Here is a 17,408-nt window from a genome sequence, read left to right as displayed (position 1 = left end):
AGCGTACTCATGCCGAGAGGCGAAAGATAAGAAACATCAATAATTATTGGCGCGCGTTGTAGTCTTGTGAGCTTGTTGGAAACTACCTTTGCCTTCGCCGTTAAAAACACTGTGCAGGACTATCGCGCCTCGCGCGACGCTATTTATGATCGCCAGCGTTTGGGAGCAGGACTGAGACTATCGAACAACGCCGGTCCCACGCGACGTGCGCGATTTGAAAAGTGATCGATTTATGGAAATCATTGACACGGACGGGCGCGTGTGCGCTCTCTCAGTTGATTCAGTTGATCGCTGGAACGGCACCCGGACCAGCATCGGCCGCAACAACAGGTGATCGCCGCCGGATCGAGGTATCATGTGAACGGGTGATGGTTGCTTGCTCAGGCTATTTATTGATGATGAACGATCGGCGAAAACGATAAGGAAACCTGATTGTTGGATCGGGGAGACTTTATAAGGGGGGTTAGTTGTTGAATTATGAGATTAGCTAAGCTGAGCAGATTTTGAAAAAAGGGTATGGTTGACAATTTTCAACGAATATGTCTGCGCGAGGAGGATATCAGATATCCAGGAAGTAGAACAGGAGGGCTTGAGCTAAGCAACAATACTTCTTCTTCTTCTTCTTCTTATTGGCATTACATCCCCACACTGAGACAGAGCCGCCTCGCAGCTTAGTGTTCATTAAGCACTTCCACAGTTATTAACTGCGAGGTTTCTAAGCCAAGTTACCATTTTTGCATTCGTATATCATGAGGCTAACACGATGATACTTTTATGCCCAGTGAAGTCGAGACAATTTCCAATCCGAAAATTGCCTAGACCGGCACCGGGAATCGAACCCAGCCACCCTCAGCATGGTCTTGCTTTGTAGCCGTGCGTCTTACCGCACAGCTAAGGAAGACCCCTTTAGCGACAATACGCGTGGCTTAAAATCGAGACCATAATGAAGATTCCATTCTTCATCCGGCTATGTTCGGGCTGTGAAGATTAAAAATGAATAGTAAAAGATCGGCCAACTGAAAAGCAACATAGTTCAGGGAGGTGCTTAAACACAGGAAAGCGTAAATGCGGAAGTAAGTGGTTGCAATAATTAATTATCCCCTGACATATGATTTACTCTTTCAGAATATCCGAGAATTACTGAAATTGCTATTTGGGAATTCTGAAATTTGTTCCTGAAATATCATTCATATATCAGAATTTTTGCATTATTTTCACTTAATTTCTCTTGGAATTAGTTAAAATAAAACTTTTGAAATTCATAAAAGAGTCCCTTCAGGGCGACTGGAAGCGATTGGCCCAGGATCGAGTCCAGTGGAGAAGGATACTCCATTCGGCGTAGGTTCATCGAAGAGCTGTAGCCCATCAAGTAAGTAAAAGAGTCCCTTTAAAACATGTGGACTTCCAAGAGGAGTGTGGTGATTCAGCTGGCTGGCGTCCTGACGGTGGATAACAGGCTGGATTGATGGATTTTGGAGCTGGTTCTCGACTACAGGCGCTTCCTTCAGACGTACTCGGCCGATGATGGCAAGGCCGCCCTTTGTCGACCCGAAAAAGAAATCTTTGGAAATTGGGGCCACGGCCAAAGAGCTTTGTCCTCCTCTATATTTATGGCCCTAGATCCAGAAGAGCAATGGCGGTCCTTGACAATTAAATTTATGTATAGGATTTACCGTCGGGTGCGTGCAATGGCGATCTCCGGAGACGCCAATCAGAAGGCTGAGGTAATAAAAAGATCGCAAAAAGATCCTATAGAAAGGACAGTCCATGATCAGTCTCAATCCATCAGAGCGGAGTGGTTTAATTACCTGTATTATCACGTTCATCAAAACAATTATTTGAAATCTTGTACCAACGGTTACATTTTATTATTTATTGACTGAGCATTAATTGATTGGAGAAGATTTTCGTTAATGATGTCTTTATGTCTTGCCCTAGCAGAACAATTCAAACCAATTCGGATCCAGTAATTCATATAAGTAGAAGCATAAGTACTAGAACGTTAGTGGCGCTGTAGTCATTAAAATTATTTTGCCACATTATGCTTCAACAAGTTTCAATTGGCCATAATTTAAACATCATGTTGTAGTGCATGTTTGGTTTCATCACCAATATCGGATTGACACTTTGGCGGCCAGGTAAAAGTAACCTAGTTGTTAGTCACGCGAACAGAAATAACATTAGCAATTTTATACTTTTGAATCAACTATGACAAAAATTGGTCATATATGAGGAACAGCAACTTAAGTGTAGCATGTGTACTACTCGGGTATGAAGTGTCTCCAAACTACAAACAGACCCAGAGTTTTCTGGGTTTGATTTTTCTTGACCCTAATACAGGTCCGATGGCGATTTTGGTCACCAACAAACCTATACGGTGGGCCTGAGATTGCTTGATCTGACTGGGTCTTGGCAACTACGAACATCAGAGTCGGATTTTATTTGACCAACCGTGTTCAGTTGTTTCTTGACCTCTCACTCCAATCCAACTCGTCTCAATCCAATTCAAATTCAATCCAAATCCAATTCAAATCCAATCCAATCAAATATAAATTCAATCTCAATCCAAAATTAAAATCCAATGCACACCTAATCCAAATTCAAACCAAATCTAAATCTAATCCAAATCCAAAGCCAATTCAGATCCAATTCAAATCCGTTCGAAATCCGTACATTTATTCCAACTTTTAGTTTCGCGTATAGTACACCATTTCAAAGCTTCAAACCTTAGCTTTTCGATAGTTTGGTTTATTTTGCACACGAAGATTATTATTAAAAAGTTGTAGAAGAAAAACTTCAATTATCATAATTCTTTGCTATAAAATGGTCACGCAAACCTAATGTCCCCAAATGTCTCCTCATCTGTGAATGGGGGATTGAAATATAACCCTAGTACCACCTTTTAGTGAGTGATTTGCTGCAATCGAGAACGCTGCAATCAAAATTTTCTTGAAAATTGTGGTTTTTATTCTCTATAACTCGTAATGATTAAAAAATTAACAATATTATCGCTAGAAATATGTTTTTTTTGCTATTTCATGCATGCTGTATTGGAGACGAGCTCGGTGGTCTAGTGGCTACCGCTTCTGCCTTATAAGCAGGAGGTCGTGGGTTCAATTCCAGGCTCGTCCCTTTCCTACTTTGTATTTCTATCTTAGTTCTTTCTGTGTTTCACGTTTACCAAAACGATTCCTACTGTTATAACCTTCCACACAATCCCAAAACCTCCCGTGGCACCTATGAGAGGTCGTAGAGTTCTCTGCATCTTTCTTAAGTAGGTGTCCAACTAACCATCCTTCCCCTTCCTCAGCATTCGCAAGGACGTGGCCAGGACAGATCTCGACTATTGGAGAGTGCATTGCTTCCATCTAAGAGATAGTGATTAGTCCCAAATCAATATCTGTGGTAACGGATGAAAATGATGCTACTCTCATGCAATAGTCTTGGCTTGTACCACCTACGAATTTGTGCGAATTGCTCAATGCTAATGCTAATGCTAATTTCATGCATGCTGTATTGGAAACAAACAAAAAAAATTGCACAGAAAAAAAAAATTCGCGGTTTACATTTTTAAAGGGTTAACAATGGTCCTTAAAGGGTTACAAAAGGTTCTTGAATATTCCTTCACATAATATATGTTGCATAGAAACAGTTCTCATTGAATAAATATTTTTGGCCGCCCATTTGTATGAGAATTTCCCATAGTGCACTCGCGATGCAGTTGCGACATTCGGAAATGGGAGAAAATGCAATTGTCGCGAGAGCTCAGTTCGGTTTTCAACTGGATCTACAATAATAAATTCGAACTTCCGAATAGCTTTGTAAAATCCGGCAACCTTAATAACTTTTCAAATTCCAAGATACCATATAAGTCAGTACATTCCAAGACAAATTTCCATATAATATTTTTAGCTCTCCGAACAGTTTCAAACAGTACAGCATAGAATATTTCTCCATTTCTCTCAGATTTCGTTATATCATAGCTCAACTGGAAGTCTCATGTATACTAACGCCGCCAAGTGGCAACATGAAATCTAAATTTGTTTTAACCAATATCAATGCTCGTAGGACTTTAAAATTTTCTAGATCGTGAACCTCTCCTCCTTAGCCGTGCGGTAAGACGCGCGGCTACAAAGCAAGACCATGCTGAGGGTGGCTGGGTTCGATTCCCAGTGCCGGTCCAGGCAATTTTCGGATTGGAAAATGTCTCGACTTCCCTGGGCATAAAAGTATCATCGTGTTAGCCTCATGATATACATATGCAAAAATGGTAATATGGCTTAGAAACCTCGTAGTCAATAACTGTGGAATTGCTTAACGAACACTAAGCTGTGAGGCGGCTCTGGCCCAGTGTGGGGATTTAATGCCAATAAGAAGAAGAAGAAGAAGAAGAAGAAGAAGAGATCGTGAACCTATTTCTGTTGGTCTTCCATATGTACATTGTAGTTTCACAAACTGTAATATATACATTTTTTCGGCCACCTTTCAGACACGCCTCATAGTTTTTTAAACCACAAACCTTTTCCACCGATCTTTCAGACGCGCATTGTGATTTTGCAAGCCACAAACCAATTTCAAACGGTCTTGAGGCTTCGAACCACGAACCATTTATCCAGCGGTCTTTCAGACGCGCCACCACGAACCATTTATCCAGCGGTCTTTCAGATGCGCCACCACAAACCATTTTCCAATTTCCGTGATTTTGCAAACTAAAATAAATCACTCTTCACCAGGGAATCAATATTCGAGCAACGCCAATATACTCTTTGTCATCAACAGAATTTGTTACTGACAAACGCACCTAGCGACAAACCTTTATCAGAAATCGAACAATATGACAAGAATCATTTGCCTTACATGCTCTGATATTTCCGTAAATACGATGCTAACTTTTTAATCATTGTTCGATTCTCGAATAGTTCCATAAAAGCAGGAACTATGATAGCATAAAACCGAAATTTGCTATAGAAATAATGCAAAATAACGGGATGAAAAGTTAGCAACAAGATTGTCTTATTTTTTGTTGCTGACAAAAAAATTCGGATCTTTGTCATTATTATCTCCGACAAAAACAAAGCTTTGTGGTTGGTTTTCTTTTGTCGCTTGTTTCGCATGTGCATTCCAAAAAAATGATTCCCTGCTCTTCACAATTTAACCACTTGAATTCAACTCACCTCATAAAATCAGATACAGGGTCCAAAAAAATAGACTGGCATCGTTAAAATGTGTAGCCCTAAATGGCCGAAACGAAATTGTGACAGCGACTCAACGGGGATGCGTGTGCACGCCGCGGAGATCTGACTAAAAGAGGCAGAGTCATGGCTTGCTGCTCGTCGATTGACATGCTGAGGTGTGAATCTATAAACACACGCTGAAGGCATTTTACTCCAACCCAACAGTTTCCAACACTTTTGAAGTTTTGGAAATATGGGGATTGCAAGCGAAATAATGTGACAACCTAAACTCAGGCTCCGCATTCATAGAAGAAACCAAGTAGAGCACGTAAATGCAAGCGAGACTAGTTGAAATTGAATCATGTTGATTGTTGGTAGGTACTGCTCAGTATGTTTGCTTCAATCAGTTCTATATTCCAGCCGATTTCGACACCTGCCGGAATAATCCGGTACTCGAGTACTAAAATAGTTCCTGAGTTTGTTGCAGATGAGAAAAGCTGGGGTCCCTTCGGAAACCAGTCTGGTGCAGAGCTCAACCAGTATCCTTCCGGTAATAAGGCTACTAAGGACTTTAATCAGAACCAGCCCTTCACCAACTATGGGCCAACTAAGCCGAATCCTGTAAGTTACAGGAATTCATTCAGAAATCAGGCAGTTTTCGATGTCGGTTGAGGTTTACTCAGCGATCGTGATGTTAACTCTGCAAATTTCATACATGGATGATGAATTGGACTCAAGCTACATGGCGTCTCCAATGGTCTGATTTTTTTCGGTTTGCTGTTTGGGTGAGATCGAACTGTCCTTTTATTAATGCTTGATACTATCGATTTACCTATTTTGATAATTTCAATGATTATGAAAAACAGGTCTGTATTATGGGCCATTTCATACCTTCATTTTAATTGAACCGTTTGTTTGAGAAACTGCATATGTAACATTTTTGGCCAAAATGAGATATTTATATATTCTGAATCCTCGTCCAAAAATACGTATTCTGGCAAAAAATACGAAAAAAAAATTTTTGTTCAGGAATGTATGGAAAAAATTTCGTTGAAACTACATATATCCAAGAGCAATTGTGGAGTACTGCTTACATTTTTTGCACTGAAAGTGCCTCAGGGTGTTGAGTTTTGCCAAAAACTATTGATCTGTATCGAAGTAATCGAAAGATTTGGTGCAAATTTGATCAAAAACAGTTTTTTGTTGTTTTCTCGAAATAGTGTAAAATGGACTTATGCAGTTTCTCAAACAAATGATTGAATTGTTTTATATTATTCTACATCGTTTCAGATAGCTAGTTACGGCGCTTAAGATTAGGCAGATGAGCCAGGACATATAGGAGGAATATACTGAAAGTTGGTTCAGCAAGGAGAAACGCTGATCTTTTTTAGCTATGTCCAGGGTGGCCAGTGAATTTTGAATTTCAAATTCCCGGTTATTTCCCGGTTTTCTCCCGGTATTATGGAAAATTTCCCGGTACAAAAAATATATAAATATTAGAAAAAAAAACTAAAATCCACGAATTCATAAATATTAAAAATAGAAAAGAATTTCCATATAAACAGTTATACACCCGAGAAAAAAAATCCTATTTTGCATGATTCGTCGAGAAATCATAAAACTTTTTTTAAACGGATTTTCAAATTTTGAACTGAAAACTTTTTTTACACGGAACGCATCCCCCGTGTAAAAAAAGAATCGGGTGTACTGCAACTGCAAAATTAAATGTAGAAGAGTTATTTTTGCTGACTAAATAATACTATTTTTTTACTTTGATTTTTTTACTCTAGTAAGTATGAACTCATGACAAATTATTTAGACATTGCGATTCTGCAGAAAAATATCGAAATATATAAAAAAAATTAAATGTTTAAACATCTCCTATGTATCGCATTCATTCAAATCAATCAACAATTTGATAATAAACCTTATTTTCTAAGAACATGTGAAAGTCCATATTTTTGTTAACGTTTGAATGTATAGTTCGTCCGTAAACAAGAATACCGAACCTAAACCTGATGTCACGAATTAATATAATGTAAATCAAATTTCCATCGTCACAAATCTTTGATGCATCATGAGGATCGTCAAAGACATTTTTTAGTTGAATACAAGATTATTGTTGAGAACGAAAATGGCTTTGGAAATGTTTCAATATTTGAAATAAAAGAGGAGGGATACCACATATATTTATTTGGACAAATTGGAGCACCTAAAAGGAATCGATTGAGATAATTAAAAATTAAGGAAAGTTCAAATCAGATTTAATTCAAAAAATCGGTGCAATCAAAGTTGATTGCTCATGTTCCGGATATGTATAAGTAACCCGGAGTTGTAATTAATTACTATGTCTGAAACTCAACTTTGGTCAACTTGGTTGAATGGAATATTTAGGGTCTTCATAAATACATGACCTACTTTAGAAATTTGTAAACTCTGAAATAGAATGTAATGAGCAAATGAGCCTACCAATTTACTGCACTATTTTTTACAAAGAGACAAATCTCGGGTAATTATTCAAAATGACGTATGTGATTTTTTAAACAAATATTTAAACGTAGATTTATCCAATCTGATGGCACTCCCATGTATACCAACATGTAGCCAAAGACTTCCTCTACCTGTCTGTGGTGATGGTTTGCTTGGGAGTGCCATCAGATTGGATAAATCTACGCTTGAATATTTGTTTAAAAAATCTCCTACGTCCTTTTGAATAAGTACCCGAGAAATGCAGATTTGAAAATTTTCCCGGTGGTTATTAAATTTCCCGCATATTTCCCGATATTTTCCCGGTGATTTTAAATTCCCGGTTTTTTCCCGGTTCTCCCGGTTTTCCCGGTTCGCTGGTCACCATGCTATGTCATTCCCATCTTTACTTTTCCGCGTACACCTTGAACATGGAGCGGTTGGTACGGCTGTCCCCGTTTCTTCATTTTGTGAATTCAAAACTCTACGTTGATCATTTTATTCATTCCTAAATAATCTGATTACCTATGAATTTATGAGTTATGAATTATCTCCCAATTTCGAGCCTGCACGGTGGACCCGGCCGTTTTCATATTTGTGTCATATTTTTGATATGCTGCAAACATTAATGATGACAAGAAAATGCTCGGAAATACAACCAGCATTTCCTGGATGCTTTCAATACTGTCTGTGTATCTGCTCATACAAGATAAGACATCCCAGTCCAGTTGTTTCTTCAAACCGCCGAATGATTTTGTCCATCAACCAACCCACTTCATAGTAGAGATTTCGACGAATCACACTTCAGTACCTAGAAAAATTTCAGCATTTTTCTATAAATTTTCAACACAGGTCTATTAGCTTTGCTTACATATTTTGCAAATAATTTTTTTTTACAAAATTTAATAAAATTTTAGGGATTTTTTTGCAATCTACATAACTTTCAGGTAGTTCCTGAAAACCAACGAAAATCAAAACATCTTTAAACCACTTCACTTTTTAATCTTACTTTATTTACGCTTCGGCTCTGCCTCTAATCATTTATTACTATAGAACTAAAAAGATATGATTTCGATTGTTCATAGGCATAGCGGTAAATTTATGGCAGTGATGATTTAAAAATGATATCATCAACCAAAGTTACTACCAAGAAGAAAAAATAATAAAGTGCATCCATTTGTTCATTCAATTAACAATCCAATCAAGCGTAAATCAATTTTCATTGGATCGATAATTACCAAGAGTCCAAACACAGTTCTTCGATGGCTTGCTAGCTTCTTGTCCACAATCTACCGATCGACGATGATGACAATTGCTAGTCACACGAAAACTTGATGACTTCAGGCTACAATGCTTCCCATTCCCAAACTGTTTGATTAAAAATGTTATCACCTTCGCTCTAAATGAAAGCACCTCCGTACGGTAGTAACTGCATTCTTCCCATCGTCGTCGTAAATAATTTCCATCCTCTACCACTGATTGTGCCTAGCTGTTAAAACTAGTTGTTGTTTACTCAGCGCTGTTGTTGCCGTTATTGTTGTTGTTTACTCAGCATGCGGGATATAGAGAGACTCGTGTCAAATTGAATGTTTAAACATTGGAGACGTGATAGTGATGACGGAGTCCTCTAGCACTTCCCCCCGTAAACGAAGACGACTAATTTCAATTTTGGATAATTAATTCTTCGGCTACATTTGCTCGCTAGCAGGTCTAGAATAAATCCCGGGAGTGACGAATCGTCACTCCGCTATAGATTCCCCTGGAAGCCATATTGAATCTCAAATTCAATCTTCGCAAACCGCCACAGCAGGAACGGGAAAGGGTCATAACGCTGGGTCTGGCCCTGTCCGTAACAGTCGGCGCGATCGTGACTATGAATTTTCATAAGACGATCATCGGTAGGGTGGTTATAAGTGGTTTTAACTAGCAGAACAGCTTGCGATCATGACGATGATTTCTAGATGCTCCTGTAACAACAAATATTTATCCATCATATAGAACACTACTGTATAGGAATTTCGAAAATTCAATAGAAGCATTATTTAAAATGAGTGAACATACTAAATCCTGAATTGAATTACATATTTAGAAATATGTAGAGGAGAAATTAGCGCAACACCCTATCTGTTACTATGCTGTCCTGCAGCTACTGTTTATGTGTGTGGGAGTCGACTGCCCTGCATGGGGCGCAAGATTAATTCAAAATCCCTTCTGTCTAAGGCGGCCCGTAGTGAGGGACTACCGTTATGAAGGGAAATCTGTGATCGATCACTCTGCGCGGCGCGATCTCTGTGCTGAGGCTTGGCTAGCGAGCATGCCTGCAGTTTTGAGTGATTGCTTGATGTGTGGTGGACCATATGGTCTTTCGGTTGGTCATACTTCATCAACACATCGGTCTCTAGGGTGGCTGATGCGGGCACTGACGGAGATATCAATCTTTAGAAGTCCCGGTGAGCTCGGATCAAATCCGTAATTGGTAAACAAATGTCCGATCGAGATTTCCGTATTTGGATGCAACTCGCACATAGTAATTATACTTTAGACCAGTGCTGCTGAGTGGGTGATGACCGTGATTGCAAATAAGTACCTTCAAACGATAAACGGTAGAGATCGATAGACAGATTTGGCCCAGCGCAGTTTTGAGCCTTTGAACAGGCCTGCCCAACGTAGAATATATACTGGTTTATTTATAAGATGAAGAGGTGCTCCGACCTTCTTCCCTTTGCTCACGAATCATGACCGTATGAACGTGATCAATACTATTATTGGCTCAATAGCAATATGGAATGTACAAAATGAAAATAGAACGCCAGTCCCGAACTTCAACTGTATCGATCAGGGAAACATTCGCATATTTATTGAGGACCTTTAGAGCTGAACAGATAGTTCCCTTATCGTTCGCCAGATGCAACTCACCCATTTCTGCTCTTTTCATAAAATTACACAACTCCACCGAAGAGCGACTTCATATTTCGCAGCGACACACATTTCCGTGCAAGGCGGTGGTGATTGAACATCGCACATGCTTTCCCCATTGACTGCCACAGAATATACATTGTATATTTATTTGTCTAACTGACGGCCCCCCGATGACGACTTTCTTTGCAAACGCGCGTCGTGGTCACAAGTCGCAAATTGGATTTAGCAAATGACGCGGGAAAAGTGCTCTATTTATACTCTTTCCCTTATTACCACAACCATCCACATATTATCGCAACGCTTCTGCGGCGGGCTGCAATGAACTTCCGTTCGCGCGCGCTCCAGTTCTATGAGGGGGGCGCGCGATGTTTATTTTCGTTTGAAGAATGCGAATAGTCCCACTTCTTCTATATAGACTAACACACCGGGCTCATGAAAATTTCCTTGCATATGTTTCCGCTTCGCGATTTTATATTGGAAAGTAAAATAAACCGTTCACAATAAATCAGAAATTATCGATCATTAACTTTGAAGTGGTTGAAATCGTAATTATAGTGAATATAATTAACATAACTCAATAGCATAATTTTTAAACGATTTGGCATAGAGAAAGGGTAATTACAAGTTGGAAATAACAGGCGATGATAATTCATGCTAGTTACTGATATACGCCCCCTGAATTATTATTTCAAAAGGTTTTGGGATCTCTTACAAGAAGATTGCAAAGATCCTGAAGAATCTTTATCTTTTTCTCGAAAGCGGTTTTATTTCAAGTATGTAGTTTGAGGTCTCCAGTAGCCTTGCGAGCAAAGGCGTAGGATTGCCAATCCGGAGATGGCGAGTTCGATTCTCGGTTCGGTCTAGGATGTTTTCGGGTTGGAAACTTTCTCGACACCCTGGGCATAGTGTATCCATTGTACTTGCCACACAAGATACATACTCATGCAATAATGGCGATAATAGAAAAGCTTTCAATATAATACTTTGCTAATATAATACTTTGTTGAAAAGCAGCTCAAGTTTCAGTTTGAATGTAGAATCATTGAAGACGAAGAAAAAGAAGAAGTTTGCATCTATGAGTATCAGTGTTGAAATGCTGCTCGTTCGCGAAGACTTGTGGAAGTTTGTAGCGAAGGCAGTGCTAGAATCACTTACGGACAGAGTGTAAAATAATCGAAAATTTTTGGTGACGTGCACCTCTCTTCACTTGTCAGCTCACTTCCAGACACATTCATAGTCGGCTCTGGACTGTCAATATTCGATTGAATATTAGTCATTGAATATTTATGTACGTTCTACAAATTGATAAATTATCTGAAATCTGAACAAGTTTTAAATGAGTAAAGTAGTTTATCACATAGAATTGAATCCGATTTTCATCCACGAGGCACTTTCAATGGTAAACATCAATATAAACAATGTTAATTATGTTTTTTCCTGCACACAGTAAGCACATTCAGTGACAGCCGAATGAATGAGTTGGTGGAGTAGTCGTCTGACTATGTCATTCTATGTTTTGAATAATCATGCGATGTTTGTCAAAATTCGGACTGAAATTGCTTCATGAAGATGAATATTGTATGCTCTGCTTACGGATGCTTGGAAACAATGCTCTGAAAAAGCATAAAAGTATTTCGCTAATTTTCACTCTAAACAAAAAAAAAAAATTTTAGGTTAGGTCCGTTTTCTGACCGCTCTCTCAATGTGCAAAAAAAAAACTCATCGGAAATCGTTAGCCGTCAATTATACTAATATTTGTAACATTACAGTTACACATAATATATGTTGTTCCAGCTCCAGGTTAGGCCCGTTTTGTGTGAACAAAACACAAACTTGTGTTATTGAATTTAAAGGTGTATGCTGAGAAGAATAAAAGTTATTTGAATGAGATGGATAATCTTTTCGAGCGAATTGGGACGCTGGATGCGAATTGCCATATATCTGATCCTCAAAAAAAACTCTGACTCTTGCTCATTTTCCACATAACGAGGAGTTTATGATAAGCCTGGACAAAGCGTTTCAGCTTTAGTTTAATAGCAATATTCTCGACATAGGTCACTTTTTTCGGTTCAGTCACTAAAAAGTCTCTTTTTTCGAGCACCGAGTGATTAGTCTAAAAGTTGCTTTTAACGACTTCGTGGCTTCAAAGTTTAACTGAAACTTGGCTGGCCTTCTAATTCGATTTTATTATTAGCTTTTATTATTAGCTTTGTGAGACAAGCAAGATAGACCCAACTTATTTAGTGACACACGAACTTTTCCAAATATATTCTGATGATGATTTGGAAAATTCTATAAACTTTAGAGATCCCAATAAGATTTGATGTTTTTGATTGATGTATTTTGGAATCAAATTGAATCTTTAGGTTTTAAAATAATTATTGATCTGAAGTATCTGACAGGACCTGTGCTTTAGTTTATTCTGTATGAGTACAATTCCGACGCGAATATTACGGTTGTTATTGAATTATTCTGGTGCAGCAGTCATCTAATTGAATTTTCTTTAGTTTAGACGCATTTTAGTAGAGTGTTTGCTAATTGGGATGAAACATAATAGAACAGAAAAAAATGACGTCAAAATCATTAAATCACTTTCATAGGGATCAATACATTGTGGAATGGATGTGGATAACTAAGGGTTGTCGGTTTGAACCCCAACGATTAGCTCCCAATACATTTTTTTAATTGAGTAGAATGTACATCGAGTTTTCTAACATTCTAATTGACACTTGTCAAAACGATCCGATTAGCGAACGGCATTCGCTAGTTAGGATAAGACTTTTCTATTATTTAACAGCTGGGAGAAAATCCAAGAAATTACCTCAAGAACAGTACATTATATGAAGAACTTCAGTTTCAGTGTAGGAAATCATGATTAAGGATAAAAAAAAATAATGAATGTTTGACGACCTAATTTATTCTTTTAACAATCGCAATCTACTTCAGGGTCTTATGCATTTCCATGAAAGCGACGGTTTCGTACAAAACTGGCACAACTTAAAAATTTTGATTTTGGCATTCTGATGTTGCCTAGTTAGACTCCATTAAAAATTTGCTGTTGATTAATGTTTCTCGTATAAACAAATCACAAACAAAAATTTAATCTGCAAAAAAAAACTGAATACAGTCCGAAGTAGTGGAATTAAATGGAATTGTGTTAAACTCGTCTTATGACACTGACTACAGTGTTTATAAGAACTTTTTTTTAAAGGTATAAATTTGAAAAACTTTCTAATAACTTTTGATACTTTTTCGTGAATTAAAAGTCACTTTTTGGTCACATTTTCTGCAATTCAAAGCCACTATTTGGTCTCTTTTTCGTCAGCGTTAGTCACTGAAGTCATTATTTTGAGCGGCTTTGATCGCTACCAGCCCTACACATAAAATACATGCTCAATACTCATGCAATGGCGGGCATGGACAACTTTTAAATAATAACTGAATAAATGCTGTGTTGAAAAGCAGACCCTGTGTTGAAAAGCAGTTCCAGTTGAAATTTAGGGCCATAGAAGCAGAAAGAGTTTATTGATCTAGAGACTAACAAAATTGTAATAAATCGAGATGTCGGATTTGATATTAAAGATGATGTTTAGAAGCAAGCCAAAAGCAGCCAGAAGTTTGGGATCGATTTTGATGAAGTTTTCACACCAGTGTCAAGCAAGCAATTTCACTTCGGGAATACTGTCGAGCGTCAATTACGATGACAATGTTTAAACATGCTGACGTGAAATCACAAGTGGGGGCCCGAAATTCGTCCACATCGTTAGATATCAATAATTTAAAGGGCCCGATCTAGTTCTGGTTGTTTATAAACTTAACTGTAAATCGGTTAGTTGATTGCAGCGCCGCCCTTAATTTCTGTTCGAGCTTGGTTTTTTTCAGAACTTATGAAAACGTAGTATTTTAATCGTCCGTTCGTGAGTTATATTGCTTCAAAGGAAGGGAAAACTCATTTTTATATATATAGAAAATTTATCTTATACTGATCTTTTACTTAACAGCTAGTGGCATGCCAAACTCAAAACCTGAAAAAGTATTTCAAGGTGAATTCTCAAGGTGACATATGCCGTTTTCTGACCATTAAGGTTAGCCGCAAAGAATGATGTATATTTCTGAACGAATCACGTACGTCAAAAAGCTCCTGACTAGATTTGGTAGAGAATGCAAAACCGTCCAAGATTCTCAGTAGAATTAAGCACTACTGAATAATCAACACTTTGCAAGCTTAATCGGTGGTTTGTTACAAGTAGTTGTCAATACGCGGCCGGTCATAGACGCAAGAGTCTCTATTCTATAGAGCTGAGCAGAATGGATACGTTTGCGTGCGTTTTGACAGTTTTGCCATGGAAAAACTGTTAAAACACACGCAAACGTATCCACTCTGCTCCGCTCTTAAGGCGAAGGATCAGTGAGCCAACACAAGATGAATGGGTAAAGGCGAAACAAGTTCTACGCTATCTGAAACCTAAAGTAGACCACGAATATATGCTCGGAGCAAAACGGTTTTCGTGGATTGATCAAGAGATACAACCGACCGCAAATCATCATCAGGATTTATTCTCCATTCTCCAAAGGTGAACCGATATGTTGGAGCTCAAAGAAATAATCGTATCTTTTAGGAGCACTGTATATTGGTCTTGGAGAATTGTGTCAAAAGATTATTTTGGATACTTCGACCATTATAAGATTCTATAAGACTCATTTCCAGTTATTTGTTTATAGATAATTCATCAATCCGATATCTAACAACTACTTTCACCAAATGTTGGTCGTTGATCAAAACATGCAGATACGAAGTACCATTTTGTACGAGAATTACAACTAGAAGATGAATTCTCAACTGCTGACATGATGACCATACCTTTTAATGCGGTGAATTTATTGAAATTTCAGGAAGCTGCAGTAATTCTACCTTTGTGGAGACGATTGTAGTAAGCGACGGTTACTCCTGCTAGTAGCCATGTAGATTCAGTAGATACTTATCGATTGCTAATAAATAATGATTCCTAGTTCAAACAATAAAGAGATCAGACGTTGCGTTGTTCTAATTACTGATCAACGACCCCTGATATATTATTCCAAGATTATCATTCCAATGATCAAAAGATGATAATATTTTATTCTGCACTGGGTTCGAGTCATACCAAAAGAAAGCAATTGCAATGTTTCGAGTTTCCAGAATTAAGCCTTGGTGCCTAAAAATATAGCGTTTGATCTAGAATTTCCATTTCCCGGCCATTTTCGTTGTCCCGGGATTCGGGATGAACTTGTTCGTATATCCCGGGAAATCCCGGGATCCCGGGATTTTTCAATATTTCTTTAGAAAACTTATTTTTTGATTTAAAAACGATTTTATTCAATGTTCAGGGGTAAATTTCATATTTTAGAAAGGCCAGATAATACAGATTTCAAATTGGAACCCAATTTAATTCTAATTTGAATCGATTCTTTGAAAAAAAAACGACTTCAAGAAGCAAATAATATTCACGTTTTTCTCGGATGGTAGAGTACTGTTTTGGAATATATGATCGCCGAGTCCGAGTCGAATAACAACCCTGGAACAGATTATGGTCTAGGAAGATTTCGGATCGATGGATTGTCTACAGAAACGTAATCGCAGTCCGGGATCCATGGATCGGGCACATAAGTCTCGTGGCATCGTGGGATCATGCATTGGCTGCGAAAGTCAAAGTTGCCGTACAGAATTTAGTCGAAGGATCGAACTTTTGGTAGCTTTGCTAGGTGGTCAGTAGGAGTCCAAGCGAAGCTTTGTTAGCAGCAAGAACCAGGAAAATTAGGCAGAGCATCGGGGTCGGACCGCTTGTACTTGCGCATGTGCTGGAAAGTTTGTTGTACGAACGTCGATTGGAAGGACATGAATTGGATCAAGAATTGTTTTGGAGTCAAGAAGCTCAGAAAGACTGACTCAATGTTGGGCAGCGCGAGGAGATTAGCAAGGCGAATATCAGCTAGTGTACACAACCTCGCTGTAGACGGGAGATGGTTATGAAGCAGGCGCCAAATAGATGTAGCTGATCTTGTACTGTAGATACTTGTCGTTTAAATCATAGAGAGCTGTAGCTGCCGGAAAAAGTATCAGTCAGTAGCTCCCCATTGAGTGGTAAAGGGGAATCTAATATTTTTTGTGAAGGTGTTCTATTAACTATTCCCGATATTTTCATGTCTGTTCCTCTCTTACTAATTTAATAATAAGATGATATCGATTGTGCATCACAAAGAACCTTGGCTCCGTATACATGCCTGAAGCTACCAAATAAACGAAGTTGAAAAAAAACATGTTTGATGGGAGGTATAAAAATATGATATGAGTTTATCACCAAGTTATCAAGTTGGGTTTTGCGTTCAAAACAAATAACTTTTGTAAGAAAAAAAATTACACTGTTTGCGATCTGGAAATGAAACAGTAATTTTTGTCCCGGGTATCCCGGGATTTTCGGGATTTCAAAAATAATATCCCGGGAATCGGGAAATCCCGAATTTTCCTAAATCCCGGGATTTTTTGTCCCGGGATGTCCCGGGATGGAAACTCTAGTTTGATCTATTCAAAATTCAAAGTTATTGTTTATTAGTCCCAAGATTGCGGTATCCAACCACGTAATGTTTTGAAAGTTAGTTTCTCTTAAATAAAAATATGTGTTAATAAAGAATTTAAATTCTGTTCCTGAATATCTCTTGTGTATCATTTAGATTGCCTATTCATAAGCCACTTATGAATAATACCGCGCAATATTGAATTTACATTCAAACGCGCTGCAACAATGTTTCGAAATCGACATCAGCTCCATGCTGTCCTGTCCCGTCGTGTCACGTCACTTTCAATCCTGCCGA

General features: G+C 38.3%; 1 protein-coding gene across 4 annotated transcripts in view; it reads right to left on the bottom strand.

Annotated features, from left to right (window-relative positions):
* The window catches only part of LOC134213296 (bone morphogenetic protein receptor type-1B), a 601,077-nt gene that overhangs the window by 18,506 nt on the left and 565,163 nt on the right, over positions 1 to 17,408 (bottom strand). The window lies entirely within an intron of this gene.

This window comes from Armigeres subalbatus, chromosome 2, assembly GCF_024139115.2.
Source record: "Armigeres subalbatus isolate Guangzhou_Male chromosome 2, GZ_Asu_2, whole genome shotgun sequence".
NCBI lineage: Eukaryota > Metazoa > Arthropoda > Insecta > Diptera > Culicidae > Armigeres > Armigeres subalbatus.
The sequence above is the reverse complement of the archived record's forward strand: the minus strand, read 5'-3'. Positions and strand labels throughout refer to the sequence as shown.